Consider the following 24,286-nt stretch of genomic DNA (forward strand, 5'->3'; position numbering starts at 1 on the left):
CTGATTTGCATATAGCCATGTCTGAAATGGGGTGGCTGAGTGGGCTAAAGAATGGTGATGGATTAAACCCAGATCAGTTGACTGGGGGTGAGTGTTTGATTTGCTCAAATGCTCCGTCCATCATCCCCTTTTGTATCGCTTTGTTCGCCCTAAGTGTGGCAGGGTATGCTCAGACGTGAGTCCCTTGCTCACTTGGCCACTGGATTCAAGATAGCCTGGCTGATGAGGATTATGAATCCGAAACCGGTCCCAGGATGCTTGTTTCCGGTCCATGGAAGACATGGCTTGGCAGTTCGGGCTGGACTTTTCCCATGAGGCAAAGGGTCAGACTGATTTGCATATAGCCATGTCTGAAATGGGGTGGCTGAGTGGGCTAAAGAATGGTGATGGATTAAACCCAGATCAGTTGACTGGGGGTGAGTGTTTGATTTGCTCAAATGCTCCGTCCATCATCCCCTTTTGTATCGCTTTGAACCGGGATGTGAGACAGCACCCGGTAGCTACACGTAGACTGTGATGAGCACTGACTACTAAGCCACAGGAAAATCATACTGATGGAAGCAGATCTGTAGACCAGTCTGGAATTATTCAAAATTGAACTTGACATGGGTGGTATATTTTTAGAGAGCTGTTGGTGCTGAGGTCAGACTTAGGGAAAAGATATCAGCTCTAAGGACCAATATAGACTTGGCAGGTAGGAGAGTCATCTAAGGAAAATGCCAGACACAAACGCTAAAAGAGAAGTGTTGCATTGCTGGAGTAGACTTGTGCTACCCTAGAAATGCAAAATCGTGCCATCACAAAAAATATCAAGGACCTTGAAAACAAGGCCCAGAGAGTGAATATCCAAAGTAGGGAGTAGGGAGTTGAAGGGTCAGCTTTGTAAACATATGTAGGAAATTGACATCGTTTGCGTTGTGTACACCCAAAGTATTGGCTTGACTGCTTTTGAAGGCTTTTGAACTCAGTGTACTTTACCACCGCAAACCAAAGAACAAGTGGCTGTGCTCTCTATTTCAGTATGATGAAATGTACATACTTCTAATTGGCATATTTAACTTGTCTATAAGTTCCTGGTATATAATAAAAAATGTACCCAGGGCTTGTAAGTTGAGTGTCACTAATTGATTGGAGCACTCATTGTGCCACCCACAACAGTGAGAGCGCAAACATAAATTTAGGTCTACCATTATATCTTGGCTGTTCCAGTTTTAAACTTCAAATTTGACCTGTCATAATAACTCCTTATGATATACCTTAACCACCCTATAAAGATGAATAAGTCGCCCTTTAGTAGGCCTAACCTATGGAGCTGGGTGCTTGGTATTTAAAGTAGGACATCTAAAAGGGAAATGGTAAACATGTCCTTACAGTGAAAAAGCACCAAAAGCTATATTAATTGTAGCAAGGTTTACTTTTCCAGTTTTATTTTCAGTTAGGAAACAGTTAGTGTCAGAACCCCTTTCAGAGGGCTGCAGGGCATGCAAGGGCTTTTGGGCTCAATCGTGCAGTCAAAGTATTTTTCTCCTGACGTCCCAGGGCCCGGCCTTCTATGGGTCCTGTACAACTGGACAAGTACTCCTTCTGCACTCGAGTCCCAGTGGTAGCTGTGGCTGAGCAGTCAAGGCTTCATTGGAGGGAATGTAGATGCAGGTCAGTGAACACGACTCATAACTCAAAGTGCAAACAGTGGGCACAGTAAATCAATGTCCAGTTCAATGATTGCTTTTCTAAGAAAATAAGTATTTTATTTCTAACTCTATACATGTAAAGGTATACGACATTCAGATGTAATAGCACAATTCTGACTTGTGGTTGGGGCATTAGTAGTTACCAGGCAAATCCCTGACTCGCCTTCTTTTGTGTAATTTGTTTGGGGTTATACCCATTCACTGGTAGCCGTATCCAGGGATTGTAAACTGTTAGGGTGAACTCAAGAGTTCTCCCTGTGACTCTTTAGGAATTAGTCAAAAGTGTCTATGATGCAGCTGCACCAGTAGCAGCAAGACCCCCCCAGGGCCCCACAGTCTTGGCAGTTCGGGCTGGACTGTTCCCATGAGGCACAGGGTCAAGACTGATTTGCATATGGCCAGGGCTAAACTGGGGTGGCATGGTGAGCAAAAGAATGATGGATTTAACCCAGATCTCTTGACTGGGGGTGAATGTTTTGATTTGTTCTGCATTCCGTCCATCAATTGTGTGTCTTTTGCTTTCTCACCCTAAGTGCGCCAGGTATGCCCAGACGTGGGTCCTGGGCTCACTGTGCCACTGGAATCAAGCTATCCTGGCTGAAGGGGGTGAAACCCCAAAACCGGTCTTAGGATGCTTGTTTCCGGTCCAGGGAGGACCTGGCTTGGCAGTTCAGGCGGGACTGTTCCCATGAGGCACAGGGTCAAGACTGATTAGCATATGGCCAGGACTAAACTGGGGTGGCATGGTGAGCAAAAGAATGATGGATTTAACCCAGATCTCTTGACTGGGGGTGAATGTTTTGATTTGTTCTGCATTCCATCCATCAATTGTGTGTCTTTTGCAGACTCTCACACAGGCATGGGGTGGGGGGCATTGCGCTTCCTCCAGGCATCAGGTCTCATCCAGAAGGACCAGTGCTGGCCACCCAAGCAACCAAGCTCACCCGCCTCCCGGGTCTCCTCACTCTGTTTCTCCAAAGTGCTAGGAGAAGAGTGAGGTGAGGCAAGCATTGCTCTTCTCACCAGTGTCCACTCTCAGCCCTACTCCATCTCAGCTCCCTCCGGCCGACCAGTTCCTTGATCCCTTCTCACTTCCTCACACAGGAGGGGGAAGCGGTCCGCCGCAACCTCACCTGCCCAGACCCAGGCTGCATTGGTGGGCCCGACCCTCCGCTGCTGATATATTATGTTAGCTTAATTTCTATAGTGCACGACTCACCCCGGGGCATCTTGGCACTGCCTACAAATAGAAAAAACCTGAGGCTGAGGAAACCAAAAACGGATCAAAGGCAGGATTAAAACAGAAAAGCTTTTAATTGTTGCCTGAAAGGACTGTATATGGTGATTTTACGCAGGGCCGTAGGGAGTTTATTCCAGTATCTTGGGGCAAGATATGAAAAAGCTTTGCCCCCTGTACGAATCAAGCGGATACGGGGAACCTGTAGAAGAATGTACTGGATCTGAGGTTTCTGCATGGTAAGTATTTTGAGAGTTTTTTTGCATATAATGGGGACCTCTCCCATTCAAGGCATTATAGATAAGACAACAAATTTAAAAAATAGATCTCTTCCTTACTGGTAACCAGTGCAGCCCTCTGACCAAAGAGGCCGAGGGGGAGCCTGCTGGGCGATTTAGGATCATTCTAGCTGCAGTGTTCTGTATCACTTGTAATTTAACAAGCAGGGTTTCTCCCACTTCGGCCAGTAAAGCATTTCCGCTTTCCGCTTTCCGCTGACTGCTTGCCATCCCCACCGGCTCCCCCTCTCTGCCAGATGGGGCCTCCGCTGCACGACTCTCCACCTTGGGGGCCGTGCTACACGCGCTCCTCGGCCGCCCGGTCACAAATCTCTTGGTCGGGTCTCCCGGTCTAAGGGCTTCCACGACCGGCTGGTAGCAGTCGGCCAATCTCTTGCCCCAATTACTTCAGGCATGGTCGCCCCCAGGCAGGCCCATCGCTGCTTGCCCACCTTGTTTTCTCCGGCACATTTCAACGGAGGATGGTACACGGATGGGACGACCTCTCCCAGATGCAGGTCAGGCGACGCCTCCCGGGCTCTTTTCGTGGCCAGTTCCGCCCTCCGGTGTTGCTAAATGCGGGGGGAGCACAGGTCAGCGCTGATCCCGGTGCTTAGCGATGTTTAGTCAGCGGGGCCTAGGCGGTGGTACGGAGAAGCAAGCAGGCACGTCCTACTCGGCTGCCATCTTGGCCACGCCCCATGACTCCATAATTTAAGTAATAATCCAAAACCCCTTTTGTAATCTGACATTAAAATGATATTTTTATTTTTAACTTGACTTGTGATTTTTTAATTGATCGTTTTTTTCTCCTACATTCACACCCTAAATGTTTGCAGTTATGATTTGAATTGTAGTTTTTCTGAGAAGCATGGAGAGCCTCAACATGTAAGATCTAAGGAAGATGTGCAAAGCAAAAGGGCTGAAGCTGGTCAGAGAGTCCAAGATGGAGGACTACCAGACTGCAGGTAGAGCATGGGAAGAAGTACGCTTGCTTCAATCCAAGCACAGGTGCAAGGGGGAGAAGAATAGGAAGAGATGGAGGGAAATTAAAGTGTCATTGAGGGGGCTCCAGTGCCACAAGAGTGCTTGTCCCATAAAGCAGGATCACCTGCATTATCCAGGGCAGGAAACAATGTATCCTTCTGGTGTTTGTCCACAACCGAGCTAAAGGACAGACAAGCAGAGAGGGCCTGGAAGTTACAACTGACCACAATGACTCTTGCGGCCCTGAAGGAGAAAAAGGAGCCTGTGAGAGCTGGATTTGAAGTTCAAGAGGCCCTCTGATTCCAGTGAAGATGGTGGCAGTGAAAGTGAAGTTTGCAGGAGAGATGAAAGAGTTCACAACCCCAAAGACATGGTACCTAGCTATGTGGTGGAGGATGGCATTGATATGTGTTTGGCAGCATATGAGGTAGTCCTGGTTATGCATAGAATTCCAGAGAAGAACTGGAGGAGCTAGTCTCTGGAAGCCAATGTTGATTGCTGGGAGTGATACCCCATAGGCCGTAGAGATAACTGACCAGATGAGATATGCCTACATGAAGGAAGCCCTTAACACCAAGTTTGGTCTGACCCCTGAGAAGTATCACCCGAGGTTCCAGTAAGGCAATAAATGGTTAAATGAAGAGCAGCAAGGTGAATGATTATAATAGGCTTTATAAGTTGATGATGAAGGAGCACGCACTGAAAAATTGTTTTACAGATTCGCTCCAGCACCTAATTGATATCTTTCTCACTGCTATGAGAGCGTGGGAAGGAAGCTGATGTCTAGATCTGCACTCCAGTCACCATAAAATGACCATAGTGAAGGTATTTGCGGAGAATCACAAGAAAGGTCGACAGGTTCTCCACCAGCAACAGGAAGTGGAAAAAAAGATAACCATAAGTAGTTCTCTAAGGGCCCCCAAAATAATTTCCATGAATGGGAGTACAATTGCTCGTCTGACCATAGGAAGGGAAGTTTAGTGGAAAGAAACCCATTTGGCCTTTCCTATTCAGTGGAATGACTGTCTTCGGTCACCGCACAAAACTGGAGATGCCATTTGATAAAAAAGAGAGGCAGCCCCCACAGGTCGGCCCAGACCAGGCATTTCCAGTGAAGTACTGGTGGAGGAGATTGACTCTGTCAGTTTTGAGAACATCGCAGATGCTAGTCTAGTATCTGTTGGTGACAAGGAGATTGTACCCACACTCTCATGTCTGATAACACTAAAAAGAACAGGCAGTGGACTACTATCAATGGGCAGATGGTGGAGACTCTGAATGACACAGGAGCTAGTAGATAGCATCTGGTGTCTTCAGGGCAAGTAATCCCTGATGTCATCCACCAGGCTGTGATAGCTCACAAAAGTGTAAGCTACTATCCTTTGACATTGGATCTTATAGAGTGGGGTGAGGTCTATAGTTCTCTGAAAGTAGTTATAAGTCTAGCAATGCCTGTAGATTGTTTGCTGGGGAATGACCTGGAGCATACCATCTGGAAGGAGTTGGTCGGGTCACATCTTGAGAAGTTAGGTTTGCCTGAGTGGATGCTGATGAGCACATGCCAGCCCAAAGAGAGGAGCCAGAAGGACCAGGAGCCTGAAATAGTGGTATTGTGCCTCCCAGAAGAGGAAAGCTAGGAGGTGTCTGAAACCCGTCCAGCAGTTTTCAGTGGTTGACCCCGACTGGGAAGCCTCAGAACCTATAGGGTAACATATTTCTGCCCTAGTAGACATGCCTGAGCTGGCTATCTCACGTTTAGTTCTCCAATGTGCAGAGGGAGTGCCCCACTCTTGAGGGCCTATTGTGGCAGGCCAAGTTCTGGGAAAATGGCAACACCTCTGGTGATCACATTTATTGGGAAAGGTGTTTCTTATACAGTGAGCCTAAGATCCCCCATACTGACAAACGAACAGCTGTGAGACCGTCTCCTAGCTACTGGGATAGTTCTCATCTCTTTTCTCACTTACCTAGCACTCACCAATCGGTATACCCATCTCATTGACACTAGGGAAAGAATGCATATCAAACATAAAATGTATAAACTATCTGAAAACATGGGAGCCAGCATTAAAGATGAGGTTTCCAAGATGCAGGGGTGATTGAGCCAGTCTGTAGCAGCCGCGGGCGTGGAGGGAGTTACGGTGGGGCAGGGAGGTGGGGAGGGGGAGGGGCGGGGTGGAGGGTGCTAAAAACAGGCATGTGAATCATTGCAGGTAAGTACACAATTTAATTAATAAAACGAAATTCGTAGGGCGCACGGCATGGCAAAAAGCAATGCTGTGCGCGCTACGAATTTTGTTTTATTAATTAAATTGTGTACTTACCTGCAATGATCCATATGCCTGTTTTAGCACCCTCCACCCTGCCCCTCCCCCTCCCCGCCTCCCTGCCCCACCGTAACTCCCTCCACGGCCCGCGGCTGGTCTGTAGTCCCTGGTCCAGGCCAGTAGTTCTCGTACCCAAAGATTCCCTACCAGTAACCACCTCAGAAGTAGTGTTCTGTGTGGATTACAGAGGCCACAGTTTAGTCACCAGGACTAATGTTCCTCCAATCCTCAGAGATAATGAGCTCATTCACAGGTTTGGAGCTTCCAAGTTCCTCAGGACCTTTGATTTGACATCAGAGTATTGGCAGATTGCTCTAACTGTGAGCCCAAAGAGTGGTTAGCATTCTCCACACCAGAAGGGCACTTGCTGTTCAGAGTCATGCCCTTTGCATTGAAGAATGCCTCTGCCACCTTCCAAAGGTTAGTCTGGGCTGATTGGAGAGTTTCAATGCCTCCTACTTGGATGACATTGCTAGCTTCAGTTCCAACTGGGATGGCCATCTATACCACATGAAAGAAGTAGTTCTGTCCCTGCAACAGGCAAGCCTGGCTATCAAGGCAAGTAAGTGCCAGATAAGACAGGACACTGGTGTGTACCTGGACCACCAAATTGTTGGAGGCCAGATGAAGCAATAAGCAAATGAAAGAAGATCAGAAAACCTGTGCAAAGCATCTCGACTGTGTGGGAACCCGTTGCCATGTTTGTAGAAACTTTGTATCCATTTGAGCTTTAAACAATGTATTTTGTTAACTTCTCCAGATTATGCAGCAGATGATGGGTTATGTGGCAAATGCGGCAAAACCATAAAAATGTGGAAAATATTATGGCACAGAATTGAATAATGCCAGTGGTCCTGCCTGTTGGTTAGGCTGGGGACAGGAGTCACCAACAAACTGCTGCCAAGCATAACTGTGGAGCCTATAATACCCTCCTCAGAAAATTGCTGGACCTGTTGAAGATCATAGGAGGTCTAAACCTGTTGTTTGAGGCTAGAGAATAGTCTAGAATACTGGACCTGCTCTCCCCCTTGTACCCAGTACAAATAATTGCACTTCAAGAGTCAGTTGGCTTACCCTCTGTTCAAGCAATACAGACACAATAAGTTACAAGAGACCTTGCTGGCAACTGCCCTGCTGATCAATTCCAACTGGACCAGCCCTTGACCCTGCTGGTGGCTTTTGCTGGAGTGAGTCTTGACCCCCAAGTGCTGTTCCCGATGTCATGGGACCCTTGGCTTTGTCAAAGCTTACATCTACAATTTCCTGAAACCTGGGACTTAGAAACTTTTTGGTTCCAAAGATAAAGCAGCTGCCAGACTATCTGAAGAATATGTGTTGTAGCTGGGCTGAAGATCCAGTTTGTTCCTGCACTGAGCTTTTCCATAACAGTGAATTTAATTCGGGAGGACCATGCAGAGAATGCATCCAACCGTGTGGAGCCCTATTCAGCTATTGCCTGCATCCTTACCGTACAAGTAGAATCTGAGCTCCAAAAAAGTGACTAAGGGCCTGATTTAATTCTCGATGGTAAGGATATTATTATTATTATTATTATTGTGAGTTTTATATAGCGCCTGGTTACCAGTAGGCATCCCAGCGCTCACCAGAGAAAAAAACACTACCACACTGAAGCAGGCGTTAAGCAGAGAACAAAAAAGTTTTTAAAAGTTTGCGGAACCGAAAGAGGCTGGCTTCCGAGCGTAAGTGCAGAGGAAGAGAATTCCATAAGGTGGCCACATTTATCGAAAACCTTCTGCCACCAGTTCTTGCCTTCCGCACCCTCCCGACCTGCAACAAATGTTGATGATCGGAACGGAGAGAACGGGGGGCCTTATAGGGCTGAACCATATCCCCCAGAATGGGTGGACCTGCCCCCTGCAGGACTTTATGGGCGATACAGAGTGACTTGAATTTCACCCAGTCCCTGACAGGGAGCCAATGCAGCGCCTTCAACGCAGGGCGAGCCGACTGACGCCTGGGAAGACCCGTCAGGAGCCTGGCGGCCGCGTTCTGCACTTGCTGCAATTTGTTCAGGGTAGATTCTGGTGCGCCCAGGACCAACGCGTTGCTGAAGTCCAGCCGCGAGATGATAAGCCCCTGGACGAGAAGCCTCCTAGTAGCCGCTGGGAGCAGCGGTAGAATCTTCCGCGCTGATCGAAGCAGGCCAAAACACACGCCAGCTGTCTTTTTAGCATGAGTTTTAAATGAAAGGTCCTGCTCGAGCCACACCCCCAGGCTCTTGATCTCCTGCTTGGGGGTGGGAACTGGTCCCAGGCAATCAGGCCAGCTGCTGGGGGATAAAGATGGAGAAGAGTTCCCCAGCAGCATCAGTTCCGTCTTGGAGCCGTTAAGCTTTAGTGCTGAGCTGCACATCCACGTGTAGATCTTATCCAGACACAAGTGCAGCCGGTCGGGTTGGTGAGCCGACTGGGAAAGGCCTACCACCAGCTGAGTATCATCAGCATAGCTGATGATCTTAATACCCAGCGGCAGTACCACACTCTCCAGGGGGGCCATATAAACGTTAAATAAAGTGGGGCTCAACGAAGAGCCCTGTGGCACACCACACTGGAGAGGGACTGAAGATGATTTTTCATGGCCTTCCCACACCTCAAATGTGCGGCCTTCCAAGAAGGAAGCGAACCACTTGAGGGCCAAACCGGTGACCCCTACCCCGACAGCCGTTGGATAAGCACCTGATGGTCCACGGTGTCAAAAGCAGCACTAAGGTCCAGGAGGATCACTGCCACTGATCCCCCCGAATCCAGAATGCTCCTAGCATTCTCCACGACCGCCAGCAGGGCGGTGTCAGTCCCCTGACCAGGACGAAAACCCGTCTGGGAATCGCCCAGGAGGGAGTTAGCCTCCAAGAAGTCCGACAAGCGGCTATTCACCAGCTTCTCAGCCACCTTGCTGAGACCCGGCAGCAGGGAGATAGGCCTGAAGTTGGCAAGGTCGGCAGGGTCCAAGTTAGGCTTCTTCAAGAGAGCCTTAACAACCGCACCTTTCCAACTCGGAGGCACTACACCTTGAGTGAGGGACAGATTAATTAGGTCCGTCACTGGGCCGCCGATGGTGGATGCCACCTGCTTTAGATATTTGATAGGTGCCGGGTCTTTCGGGGAGCCACTCCATATTCCATTGCATCGGCGCTGGAGAATAATTACCGTCAAGAATATGGATCGCCTGCCGAATTTAGACATGGGCGGGCCTTGGTATAATAATAGCGGAGACTACTTAATCTCTGCTATGAGAAAGAACTTCTAACAGCCCTGTGGAGCAAGGGCGGTCGGAGGCAGTCCTCGAATTTCACCCACCTAATTATGACGGGTGGAATTAGAGGTCAGTTTTCACTGCCCGTCACCACCAGGATAACCTTGGTGATAAGGGGCAGTGAGAGGACTTCCATAGCAAGGGGAGCATTTTCTTTTTCAAAATGAAAAAGAATATAATTTGGTGTCCATCATTGCACCAAACTATAAAAAGCATTGACAGGAACCCCAGTGATGGTGGTTCCTACCAATGCTTTGGAAATTACGGCCAGTTTGCTAGTTATTTCTAAATTAGCAGGTGGAGTACTCTTGGCCTGGCGGATGTGAAGTCCTCTGCCAGGAAAGTGGAGATTAGTCCTTTTACCAAAATCAAAATCAGGTCCTAAGTCTGAACGTAGAAACCTTCACCGGGCAGAGGCGCCAAAAGAAGCCATCCGGTGAGGACCTTTCTTTTGCATGAAATTTAGATTTCTCCTACTCTGAGCTTTCCTGTCAAATGACAATGGCTTCACCGGGACCTCGTCCAGAGGCTATCCGATGTCATGGAGCACTCATCCACCCCAGCCCGCTGAGGATTTTTTACTTCTATTTCAGAAACTAGGTCTTAAGGTAAAACTTCCAATAGGGTCAAACCTGCTTCCCATATGTGACCCACGCTCCATCAGAGTCAGCCTTAATTCACATCTAGGTACTGATTAAGCACAACCAGATAACAAGTAGCACTTAAAGGTTTTTAGCACTATTTTGACCCTTAAACTTTAAACATGTATATATCCTATTCTCCCAAACTCATTTTTGATTTTGCTTGCGTTGTGTTTTGATTTTTTTTTACTGTTTTGGTACACAATAATAAGAAGCTAAGCCTGTCTGCTCTTTAGCGGAACTATCAGGGGGTTGAGCGCATGTTAATTTTGGGGACTTTAGTGATTTACCCAAACGAGGACTGTGGTTATTACTTGAGGTAGGTACCCATCAATTAATGCTCCCAATTTCTTACTACATACATTAAAGATCTCTTTTTTTCGCCTCTGGGAGACAGCCGTGACCAGATACTGTCAAACAGAGTGCATCGATTTGTACCACAAAGAGCTAAAGGCCTGACCAAGCCACGCAACATACTTGCAAACTTCCACGCTACCAAAGGAAAGAGTCCTGAAAGAGGGTAGAGAAAATGAACAATACGTCACAGTGGATTTGACTGCCAGTTATTTCAGATCATTGCCCCCTCCACATTGGCCATATTAAAAATTTCAGACAGACCGTGAACAGACAATCTGAGGCAGTGTAAGATTTCTTACAGCTGGCTGTTTTCCTTAGGCATCGCCTGCAAGCTTAAAAAAACAAGATGCATACAACCTCAGAACAGGCAGTGGCAGCTAAAATTATAGGCATTCAGTTGGATGACCCAGCATCAAAACTTCAAAACAGACGTCAGAGACATCAAGGAGAAATACGATCACACATGATGAATGACAGCTGCCACACCTGCAATGTCACAGAGGTACAAGATCTACTGAAAAATACAAATAACTTCCCTAAGAGCTGTCCGTAGCAGGTCTATTTCAGCATCAAAATTCTATAAAGTACTTAACTGTCAGAGACAAAATGATGATAAGTCACATGGTAGACTTGTTGGGTCTGAACCTTGCAGGTTTTTGAAACCGGCTCAACAGGCCCGCTACATCAATCAGTCAAAAATGAGCCCTGGGTGCCATGCTTACAGGCTGGCTCTTGTCCAGCAGAGACAAAGGGAGCTCGTGGGGTCCCACTAATCTAAGTGAGTTCCAGGATCAGCCACGTCAGTTAGGTGCGACCAATGCCCACTGAAGAGGACGGGGGTCTCCTCACAAAGAAGCCTTCCACAGCACTGTAAGAGGATTTTGACTCTTTATTAAACAGTTTTGTTGTAATGTTTTGTTGACTGGGGGAAGGGAAGGAAGATGTTGGCCACTCTCACACACAGAGGTTTAATGAATGCCAAGCTAGGAATATAGTACAAAAAGGGGTGGTGATGGACGGAGCATCTGAACCAATCAAACACTCACACCCAGTCAAAAGATCTGGGTTTAATTCATCACCGTTCTTTAGCCCACTCTGCCACCCCAGTTCAGACATGGCCATATGCAAATCAGTCTGACCCTGTGCCTCATGGGAACAGTCCAGCCCGAACTGCCAAGCCATGCCTTCCCTGGACCGGAAACAAGCTTCCGAGGACCGGTTTCTGGCATTACAGTCGTCTTCAGCCCGACTTGCTTGAATACAGTGGCAAAGTGAGCAAGGGACTCACGTTTGAGCATACCCTGCCACACTTATGGCAGCCAAAGCGGTACAAAAAGGGGTGGTGATGGACGGAGCATCTGAACCAATCAAACACTCACACCCAGTCAAAAGATCTGAGTTTAATCCATCACCTTTCTTTAGCCCACTCTGCCACCCCAGTTCAGACATGGCCATATGCAAATAAGTCTGACCCTGTGCCTCATGGGAACAGTCCAGCCCGAACTGCCAAGCCATGCCTTCCCTGGGCCGCAAACAAGCTTCCGAGGACCGGTTTCTGGCATTACAGCCGTCTTCAGCCCGGCTTGCTTGAATACAGTGGCAAAGTGAGCAAGGGACTCATGTCTGAGCATACCCTGCCACACTTATGCCGGCCAAAGCGGTACAAAAAGGGGTGGTGATGGACGGAGCATCTGAACCAATCAAACACTCACACCCAGTCAAAAGATCTGGGTTTAATCCATCACCGTTCTTTAGCCCACTCTGCCACCCCAGTTCAGACATGGCCATATGCAAATCAGTCTGACCCTGTGCCTCATGGGAACAGTCCAGCCCGAACTGCCAAGCCATGCCTTCCCTGGACCGGAAACAAGCTTCCGAGGACCGGTTTCTGGCATTACAGCCGTCTTCAGCCCGGCTTGCTTGAATACAGTGGCAAAGTGAAGAAGGTTCAACCATGCTGGATTTAGGTAGAGAGTGGCACTGTTGGATAGCTTGCATTAAAACACACAGGAATTGCTGCAAAAGGGTGTAAGGTTGCCACAGGGAACTTTTCACCCGTTGGCTAGGTAAGGGCCTGGAGCTTCCCAACCCACAGACTGGTACTGAGTAAATACGTGTCAAACCCAGCACCCACTTCAGAACACGTCTGGATTTGTGGAGAGCAGAAGGAGACAGCCTGTCTGTTTGAAGGCCCTGAAAGAAGCATGGACCCGCTTGCCTTGAACCCGGGAGTCCAGAAGTGACTCTACAGGCCTTTACTGTAACAGCCCAACTGACCAGTTCCAATGGGTACTACCCTGGACCCTTGTCATGAGCCACCTACCTGGATGCCAGATGATTCCAAAAGGACAGCGACGCTAGTTCCTGAATCCTCCCGAGACTTTCCCTCAGTTTACAGGAGGAGACACTGCTTCGGTGGAAAGTCCCAGGGGGGAGTTGGTTGGAATGGAGAGAGTATGTATAGTCAAAGATGCTGTAGCTCAGCTATTCAACTGCAACACTACAGCAGGCATTCACACCAGTCTGATGAATGGTACCAGCAGATATGTTACCTATAAACAATTAAAGGATAATGCTTTAGTCTAGTATTAACTCTATCTGTTAAGGTATCACCTAACAAAAACTTTTCAAATCTCAACCAACCTTTAGTTTTGTTGTTTTCATTTAGATTGTCCGTAGAGGCTCTTTTTCAAAATGTTCAATACTGTAGTGAGTATGATTTCAGCATCAAGCCCACAAGCAAATTTGGATGGGGTTAGCTTCACCCAAGCCCTCTCTGGCAGCGCCCAGCCAACAGTATGTACAAGTTGAACAAAAACCTTTGTACCTTTGTTTGCAACAAGATATTGCGACCAAGCTCTGCATGTAGTAAAATCAAGTCGGTTAATGCGTCTCTCCTTTTCTTCATGCTCTTTCTTTCATCCAGGTGCGAGACTAATGTGGTACTTTTTTTGTGGTGAGGTCAAAGTGGGAGGATCAAGGGAGCTTGCAGGACAGAGTCCTGGAAGCCAGGAAACAGGTAAGTGGCCGGCAAAGAGGCTAAATGAAGGGGAGAAGAGTGGACGGTCTTCAAATAAGACTGCTTTAGAAAGTTCATAAAGGTCACATTCTAATTGTTTGTAACAAAGAACAGGTGTGGATAATTAACTTAATGAGGCTGCCTTCTAGAAGGTGCTTCAAAATGTTCACAAAGGTTATGTTCTAATTACTTATTTCAAGGAACAGGTGTAGATGATTAATGTGATGAGGCTGTATTCTAGAAAGAGTTTGAGAATGTTCACAAGTGTCTCGTTTTAATTGCTTACAACAAGGAATAGGTGCAGATGATGAATATTTACAAAGTTTGCATTCTAATTGCTTATAGCAAGGAACAAGTGCAGGGGAATAATTTGATAAAAGCTTTCTTCTTGACGGTTCACTTTGAGGTCCACTATGCTGGTACTTGATGCTTATTCTAGTGTATTTTCTGGATATTTCCATAGCGCCTGAAACCTGACCATGCATATGCATGGTAAACATTTGTAAAAGCAATTAAGCTTTTTTAAACAAACTGGGTAACACCAGTACAGCTAAATATTACCAACAGCATGTAATATGGTCAAAAGTCAGAGTACAATACGTTTTTTCATTCAGAAGTATTGTGAGGAATGATATGAGTCACACCAGTAGGATGTATGTCATTACAACGCATGCTTTTTCCACGCATGCCTTTACAACGCAGGTTTTACAACGCAAGTCGTTACTACGACTTGCGTTGGGGGGCGCTGGATAGTGAATAGTTTAATTTACTATTCCAACTCCAGTCCCCGAAGATAGTAGGGAAGGTGTTGGATAGTAAATTAAACTATTACCTATCCTACAGCGCCCCCAGCGCAATTCGTTGTAACGAATTGCTTTGTAAAAGTTGCGTGGTAAAGGTAGTGCGTGGTAAAAGTTGCGTTGTAAACGCTGTTTACCACACCAGTATATTGTGATAGTCTAATGAGGTGAGCTGTGGCAGGAATTCTGACAGTCTCCCTCCCAAAGGCAGTCTTACAGGTCATGGCTTGGTGGAGTCGATCAATCAATCAGTGTTTATTAAGCGCGACAACTTGCCCGTGAGCGTCTCATAGCACTGGGGGGTCCTGATGGGTGCTGAGGTTCTGTCAAAGAGCTAGGTCTTGAGATCCTTCCTGAAGTGGGTCAGCAACGGGATAGCCTGAGGTGGAGAGGCACAGGGTTCCAGGATTTGGTGGCGAGGTAGGAGAAGGATCTTTCTCTGGTCCTGGTCTTGCGGATCCTAGGGGTGGTGGCCTTTTCAGAGGAGCAGAGGTGTTTGGTGGGTTCGTGGAACGAGAGGCAGTGGTTCAGGTATGCTGGTCCAGAATCATGGAGGGCTTTGCAGGTGTGTGTGAGGAGCTTGAAAGGGACTCCTTAGATTACTGGGAGCCAGTGGAATTCTCACAGGTGTTCGGAGATGTGGCTGCAGCAGGGTATTTTGAGGTCCAGTTTGGCTGTGGCGTTCTGAGCATTCTGTAGTTTCCTGAGGAGTTTCTGGGTGACTCCTGCATAGAGTGCATCGCCGTAGTCGAGCCGGCTGCTGATGAATGCATGGGTGACCATCTTTCTGGCCTCAGTGGGGATCTGAAGGTCTTTTTAAGCAGGCAAAGAGTGTATAAGCATGATGAGGAGATGTGTTGATCGGGTGGGTCATCGTGAGCGAGGAGTCCAGTATGATGCAGAGGTTTTGTGTGTGGTCAGTGGATGTGGGGGGTTCCTAACAAGGCAGGCTACCAGGAGCCCTCCCAAGTGGAGCAACTGGGACCCAGAATGAGGACTTCAGTCTTGTCTGAGTTGTGCTTGAGGCAGCTGTCTCTCATCAGGTAGCGATGGCCTTCATCCAGTCGTGGAAGTTGTTGCTGATAATTGTGGGCTCGTTGGTGAGGGACAGGATGAACTGTGCTTCATAGATGTAGGAGATGATGTTGAGTCTGTGGTTTCTGACTATGGCTACGAGTGGAGCCATATAGATGTTGGAGAGGCTGGGGCTCAGTGAGGATCGGATCACAGACCAGGCAGACTCCAAGGTGCAGAATCGGGGGGCAGGACCGGGGCCGAATGCGCATGGAAGATGAAGATCACACGGGACAATGGAACAGAGGCAAACAGAGGAAACAATAGCTACCAGACAAGTGAGGAACTGAAGGAAGGCCGTTAAATGAAAAAGAGGGCTAGGGAGACGATCCCTTCAGAGAAGCACGCACACACCAAGAACCGTTGAGTGGCTGACATCGTGCATGGAGGATTAACACGAATAGTGTGAAGGGCACAACCTGTGAAGAACATCTGAAATGGCCTGCAGACCGGGGGGCTGGAAAGTGGATTAAGAGAACCCAGGGGAGACTCGAAGACAGCATTGGGAAGTCACTGTAAAAGATCTAGAGAACCAGTAAAGGGAAAAGAAAAAATAACATTAATTAGCACAGTGCATAGCAATGTTGGAGTTAGAAAGGAGAGGCATTATGCCTGAAGCACGCCGAGATCAACGCCTTACTCAAGAAAACCAAGGCGGATCCCAAGGACCTCAAGAACTTCCGGCCCATCTCCCTGCTCCGGGAAACATCCTTTACAATGCAACTTTTACCACGCAGTGCCTTTACGACACAACTTTTACAACGCAAACCATTACAACGCATTGCGCTGGGGGGCGCTCTAGGATAGGGAATAGATTTAATTTACTATCCAACACATTCCCTACTATCCACGGGGACTGGAGTTGGAATAGTAAATTAAACTATTCACTTTCCAGCGCCCCAAAGCACTCTGCGTTGTAAAGGTATTCGTTGTAAATACCGCGTTGTAAAGGCATGCATGGTAAAAGCATGCGTTGTAATGTCATACATCCCCCTGCTCCCTTTTCCGGCGAAGGTCATCGAGAAGACCGTCAACAAACAACTGACCCGTTTCCTCGAGGAGAACAGCATCCTGGACCCTTCCCAGTCCGGGTTCCGCAGCAACCACAGCACCAAAACTGCCCTTATCGCCACCACCGATGACATGAGGACCCTGCTAGACAACGTAGAAACAGCGGCCCTCATCCTCCTGGACCTGTCAGCCGCCTACGACACGGTCTGCCACCGCACACTACGAACACGCCTCCACGACGCCGGGATCCAAGAGAAGGCCCTGGACTGGACCACATCCTTCCTCTCTGGCAGAACTCAGAGCGTCCGCCTCCCTCCCTTCCGATCCGAAGCCACCGAGATCATCTGCGGCGTACCCCAGAGCTCATTCCTCAGCCCAACGCTGTTTAACCTCTACATGGCACCTCTCATCCACGTCGCCCGACTGCATGACCTTAACATCATCTCCTACGCCGATGACACCCAGCTGATCCTCTCCCTCACCAAAGACCGCCAAAACCAACCTCCACGAAGGAATGAAGGCCGTCGCCGAATGGATGAGAAGCAGCTGACTGAAGCTGAACTCAGAGAAGACGGTGGTCCTCATCCTCGGATCCACCCTTTTGGCCTGGGATGACTCCTGGTGGCCGACCACACTGGGAACAGCTCCAACACCCACCAACCACGCACGCAACCTAGGGGTCATCCTTGACTCCACCCTCTCCATGACTAAGCAGGTCAACGCTGTCTCTTCCTCCTGCTTCAACACCCTCCGAATGCTCCTCAGAATCTACAAGTGGATCCCCACCGAAACAAAAAGAACGGTCACCCGGGCCCTCATCAGCAGCAGGTTGGACTACGGAAACGCCCTCTACGCAGGAGTCTTGGCCAAACTCCTGAGACGTCTGCAACGCATCCAGAACGCCTCTGCATGCCTGATCCTCGACATCCCACGCCGCAGCCACATCACACCCCACCTGAGAGACCTGCACTGGCTCCCAGTCAACAAGAGGATAACATTCAAACTCCTCACCTACACACACAAGGCACTCCACAACACCGGACCAGCGTACCTCAACGGATGACACAGCTTCTACACCCCCACCCGCCAGCTCCGCTCCGCCGGCCTCGCCCTCGCCACAGTCCCACGCATCCGAAGAGCAACCTCCGGCGGCAGATCTTTCTCCCACCTCTCAGCCAAGACCTGGAACACCCTCCCCACCCACTTACAGTAGACCCAAGACTCCTCAAGACCTGGCTTTTCGAGCAGTAGCAGCATTCCCCACCACCAGCGCCTTGAGACCCTCACGGGTAAGTAGTGCGCTTTACAACTTATATGATTGATTGATTTATTGAAACCTACAGACACAGGGAGAGGCCTAAACCACCACAATGGGGAAAGACAAAGTGCCCAAATCACAAACAAATAAGATATCTAACTATGCGCAACCACTGCCCCAAGGCCCAAAAGCGAGAGAAGAAGGTACAAACAGAGGTGAGGGCCCAGGTGACCGGGGAAATGAAGATCCCCCATGCTGGTAGATGTGATGCAAGCAATTCAATCGACAAGAGATGACATGGTTCACAGAATCGACATGTCACCATCGATGTGAACCTATTGAGATGTGATCTTCGGAAAGTGGCGGATAGAGTAGCCATCACAGAGAATGACGCGGACACACTACAGAAGGAAATACGTAACATTAGTGCCACGGTAGTCGATCTCAAAAAGAAAGTAATACAGCTGGATGAGAAGGCGAAGGACTCAGAAGGGCCTTCCAGATGGAATAATCTGTGATTTATTAGTTTTCCAGAAAGATCAGAGGGCTCCTCTACGGAACTATTCTCACAAGACTGGATAGTGAAGGAGATAGCCCCTAAGAGTCTTTCTAAGTTCTTCAATGTGGAAAGAGCGCACCTCCTCGGGCCATCATCGCCAGGTTCTTTAACTACAGGGACCGTGAAACAATCCTGAAAGCCACCCGCACTAGAGGCCAGATGCTGTACAAAGGCCACTCCATCTCAATATACCAGATAATACCCAATGAGTCCAGGACCAAAGAGAAAAGTTTATAATGGTCAAACGGAGGCTACGGGATTTGAACTTAAAATATAGTCTCATGTTTCCTGCAAAGCCACAAGCGGAGAGTGAAGGACTCGCCACGTTCTTTTTCTCTGCAAATGAAGCAAGTGACTGGCTGGACACTAGGGGCGACGGGAGGACCTGCCTGGTCCCATCCACGGGATCCACCAGAATTTCAGCGACCAGAGAACGGACACAAGAACAAAGGAGATCGAAACAACAGCAACAACAAGGAGACTCAGCAGTCCGGGGAACATCAGGGTTCGCCCTAACAGGACATTACAGGCCTCAGATTTGGAGACGAAACCTGAGACTGAAGAGGTATCACAGGAACACACAACAGACCCCGGAGACTCAGGGAGCGTTCATAACTGAACTGATAGAGGAAGGGCAGAGAGACAAAGTACAGACAAGTGATCAATGATCATGACTTCACTGGGGTGGGAAAGTATAAATATGAGGATAGAGGGAAATGAGGACTCACTAAGGACAGGAATAATATCCTTAGAATGGAGTCGGGCTGCCGGGTGGAGGTGCTCCCCCTCACAGAGGCTGGGCTTCGCATGGGAAGCTTGAGGATTATCTTGCACCCTGGTGGATACCAGACCACAGACACAGCACCTACCTACAGACAAAGGAACTAAAGTTAATCAAATGAGATGAGAACAGAACCCAATACCTAATGCTGTGGATTCAAGATGAAATAATTGTTAGGGGGAGGTTAATGGGGGGGTAAGTGCTGGTTATTGTTTTTCTTACCACATCAGAAGAGAGACACGCATGACTGCCCAGGGGAGAGGGATAGGAAGGGAAAGTTTGGTTCGTTAAGTTGTACAATGTTGGGAGAAGTTTACATTATCATGTCTAAAACTCCGATCTCAAACTCCAACCCTGAGGGATAGGAGTGATTAAATATGCATTCTCAAGGAGGGCAGCGGTTGAGTGAGATTAAAGATGTTGGAGAAATGGTAGCACAAATAATGAACATTATTACCTGAAATGTATGAGGAATAGTAGGGCTAGAAAAAAGGTGATGGCTACATGCCTTCCTGAAACACTATAAGGTGGTGATAGTCTGTTTACAATAGACACATATCTGGGGAGGTACGATCGCTAGTGTGCGTAAGAGATGGAGGGGACAGCTCTTTGCAACTTCATATTCTGGTTTTGCACTGGAGCACTTGTATGGGTGGCACCGGGGACCCCTTTCAGCACCTGCACCATGTTCTAGACCCAGAGGGGAGATACATCATCATCCTACAGGGAAAATGGGATGGAAGGGAATTATGCATTATGTTGGACCCGGCCTAGTGGCGTGGGTCACCTCTGTCCCTCCACACCCTGTGAGCGTAGGCCTGTACCCCGAGTCCCCTGCGCAGCCTCCCCGTTAGTGTAGCCTGCAACCCGAGCCTGGTCGTCCTACCGCCGTTAAGCCTAGATCCCCCTGGAACCTTGACCAGGCCTGCCTTCCCCGCTCCACTCCCGGCTCCGAGCACCTAACCTTGCATGCCCCACAAGGCCCAGACGCCATCTTCCCTTCCCGACATCCCTGTCTCCCTGAGCCTAGCGTGACCCCGGCCCCAGCGAAACCCCGACTCCAAAGGCGCGCCAGTCCCGGCTGGGGGGTAAAGAGCTCCCGAGGGAGATAAGCCCGGGAGTTTCGATGGCACCTCCGGCCTCCCCTGAGGGGCTGATTTCTGTCACACCTTTGGCCCTCCCCTGTGGGCCAGTTTCGATCACCCCTCTGGCCTCCCCGAGGGCTGGCTCAAGACCCGCTGGGCGTCTGGGAATTCCCAAACCCATCTTTCAAAGGGATCAAAGAGCCCACCGCCGGACCTCGCCAACGACCAGCCCCCAGGGCCTGAGACCTCCTCCTGCGAGGGTCCGGAGATCAAAGAGCAGAAGGACTATAACTGGGCCCGCCCGACAACTAGCGGGCAGTTGTATCTTGGACCTGAAGCCCTGCTGATCTGATCGCGGCTGACCCTCAGAAGACTCATCCTGAACCTCTGAGCCCTGCTGACGCTGTCGCGGCTCCTTCTTTGCCTTAAGGAACTGAACCACCTGAGCCCTGCTGACGCTGTCGCGGCTCGAGCCTGAACCTGTAACCATCGGAGCCCTGCTGACGCTGTCGCGGCTCGATCTCTCAGACCACTGGAGCCCTGCTGACGCGGTCGCGGCTCAAGCGGAACTTGCAACCATCAGAGCCCTGCTGACGCTGTCGCGGCTCTCATGAACCTCTCCAGATCGAGCCCTGCTGACGTCGTCGCGGCTCGAGGAGTACTCTGGTCCGGCTGGACCATCGAGACCACCATCACGACCGAGCTGACTCGACGGAGGTGAGGCAGCCAGCACGACCATCATCCCGTACCCCCCGGCTCGAGGATTGAGAGCTGTGCGTAGGGTACGCCGCGTACTGACCCAGAGACTAAAAGACTGTCCCGCTTCCCCCTCCCCGAATCCTCCAAGACTTTGTGGTCCCTTGACCACTGTGTATATAAGAGTGCTTCCTTCGTTATTTGCTATATAAAGAACTTGTTGCTAGCATCCAACGGGGTGGTGTCTGTTCGTAGTGTGGTGTGAGCTCAGTGTGTACGATCCTAAACCCGAAGTCCTCCCCGGTGGGGACCTCCCAATCAAGACTCGGCAAGTTCTGTGGGAGAGGTGGATCTTGGGGGTGACCGGGAGAGCACAACCTGGCCCTCGGAGATTGCCCCTTCTAACATTGGTGGCAGCGGTGGGATAAGAACCTACGTCTAGGGATCGTACAGCACTGACACACTACCCGAACGAAGAGCAACCATGAGCATCACCAACGACGAGACTACCTTCCAGATGGAACTTCTGAAGGACTATTCGCACCGTGAGCTCAAGCAATTCTGCAAAGATCTCCATATCCCGTCAACGGGATTAAACACCAAAGAGGACTTTCAACAAGCTCTAACAGCCTGGGTGGAGACCGGAGCCCAACCTCCAGCACCGACAGAAGCCGATGGAGGGGGAGCACCACTGATCGAAACCCACGCCCCAGAGCGAGGAAGAGCAGAGTCCCCGACGCGGACTCACAGCACGGAGAGAGCTCTGTCTCGAGAAGAGATGACCGACCGAGAACGCAACCGAAACCACGAGCTAGAACTAGCCCGTTTGAAAATGGAAGGAGAACTCAAGCTGGCCGAGAAGAAGCTAGCCATCGAACAGCTGCGGCTGCAAGGAGAACTGGAGGAGAAGAAGCTCCAACGAGAACATGACGGAAAGAAGCTCCAGCTGGAGCACGAGCGCAGCGTATTGGAAATAGAACTAAAGGCCCGGAACGAAGGCAACAAGACAGCAGCGACCCGAGAGTCTGTTCCCACAGTGGAACCCAAGGTCCACATCCCCAAGGATGTGGTCAAAGAATATTATAAAAACGATGACATCCAGCAATGGTTCAAGGCCTACGAGGTAGCTATGACCTCCCACCGAGTTCCGCAGAAAGATTGGGGAGCCGGGCTGTGGGGTTGATTCCTGAGTGAGGGGAGAGACACCCTACTCGACCTACCGTCTGCCGAACAGACCTCCTACAGCCACAAGAAAGAGGCCCTCCTCACAAGGTACGGGCTCTCCCCAGAAATGTACCGCCAACGCTTCCGAGAATGCAAGAAGATCCCCGGCACCACATGGGTAGAATATGTCAATTTCTACAGCCGGGCCCTGGAAGGGTGGATCAAGGGCAGCAAAGTATCCACCTTCGAGGGGCTCATCGACCTCATTGCCTACGAACATTTGTCCCTGAATTGCTTTGTAGAACTCCGACAGCACCTCCTGGACAGCAAGTTGGCCGACCCCCGGAAGCTGGCCGTCGAGGCCGATCGCTGGGTGAGCACCAGAGTCCCCCGGGGGCCCGGGGGAGATTCTGGCCGAAATGAACAGGGATCGGCCCGCCAGAGGGGAGGGGGGAATCAGAATAGACAGAGGGGTTCCCAGGTAGGGTCCCCGCGTAGTCCCCCCAGAAACCAGCCCGGCACCTCGCCTCCCACAGCGCACGCAGGGTTCCCCCCAGCTAAGCCAGGGCCCCGAGTCAGCCAAGCCTGCTACCATTGCCAGAAACCCGGGCACTATGCCAATGACCCCCGCTGCCCCTTGTTCCAAAAGCCTGCCGCTGCCGGGCTCCCAGTGCGCCACATCACCTCAGTAGCCCTAGAAGAGGAGGGGGAGGAAGAGTTCGAGGGAGCAGACCCCGCAGCTATGATGTTAGTCTCCCTGGGTGATAGGGAGATGGTCCCAGGAGCCCCCCTACCCAACAACACAGAGAAATACCGACAGCAGGTGACTGTCAATGGCCACCACATAGGGGCGCTCCGAGACACTGGGGCCAGTATCACCGCCGTCAAACGGCACCTCGTCACCGAAGCCCAGATTGTTCCCCATATCTCCTGCAGGGTGATCGCAGCTGATAACTCCGTCCGCACCTGCCGGATAGCTCAAGTCCCGTTCGAATGGGGGGGCGTCTCTGGGGAGTTACGTGGCAGTCCGCTCCGACATGCCTGTGGACTGCCTGCTCGGCAATGATCTAGAGAGCTCCCCATGGCAGCGGGTTGAGAAAAGGACCCACTTAGAGATGGTGGGCCTACCCGAGTGGGCCTGTGTGAGTACCCGGTCGATGACCGCCCGAAGGACCACCCCCGAAGGGGTGACCTTAGAGGCGGCACCGGCGACCCCCGAGGACCCCGAGGTCCCTGAATCCTTTGAGACCCCTGAGCTGTTACCCGGGGAGAGCTTGCCCCCCCGGCGCAGGTCCCCTCGGCCCTGGTGTCGAACCGACCCCGAGCTTGGACGACCTTCCTGAGCTGGCCCAATGGCGCCGAGAAGGGGGATCATCCCGAGAAGAATTCTGCCTAGAGCAGACATCCTGTCCATCCTTGGTGGGGCCGCGGCAGCAGGCCGCCGCCCAGGCCGCCGGTGACCAGTCCGGCTCCCACTTTGTTTATTGGGAAAACGGCCTCTTATACAGCGAGCAAAAGTCCGCCGAACTAGGGTCCGGCCGAGTGCTGGTGGTCCCCCTACGCTTCCGCGGCTTTCTCCTGAACCTGGCCCATGACGTGCCCCTGGCGGGACACTTGGGACAAGACAAAACGTACCAGCGCCTGGTCACCCACTTCTACTGGTCGGGCATGCGCTCCGATGTGGAGGCCCACTGTAAGTCCTGCCCCACTTGTCAGTCCCGCGGAAAGAGCGGAGGGAAGCGCAAGGCTCCTCTCCAACCCTTCCCCGTGGTCAGTACCCCCTTTGAAAGGGTGGGAATCGACATTGTGGGCCCCCTCGACCCCCGGACCTCCTTGGGGCACCGCTTTATCCTGGTGCTGGTAGACCATGCCACCCGATACCCCGAAGCCGTTCCCCTCCGAACGGTGACCGCCCCCGTAGTGTGGCGGGCCCTCATGGCCATCTTCTCCCGGGTGGGATTCCCTCGAGAAGTCGTCAGCGACCGAGGGACCAACTTCATCTCGAAATACATGAAGTCCCTTTGGCAACAATGTGGGGTGACGTACAA

Source organism: Lissotriton helveticus, chromosome 9 (assembly GCF_964261635.1).
Source record: "Lissotriton helveticus chromosome 9, aLisHel1.1, whole genome shotgun sequence".
NCBI lineage: Eukaryota > Metazoa > Chordata > Amphibia > Caudata > Salamandridae > Lissotriton > Lissotriton helveticus.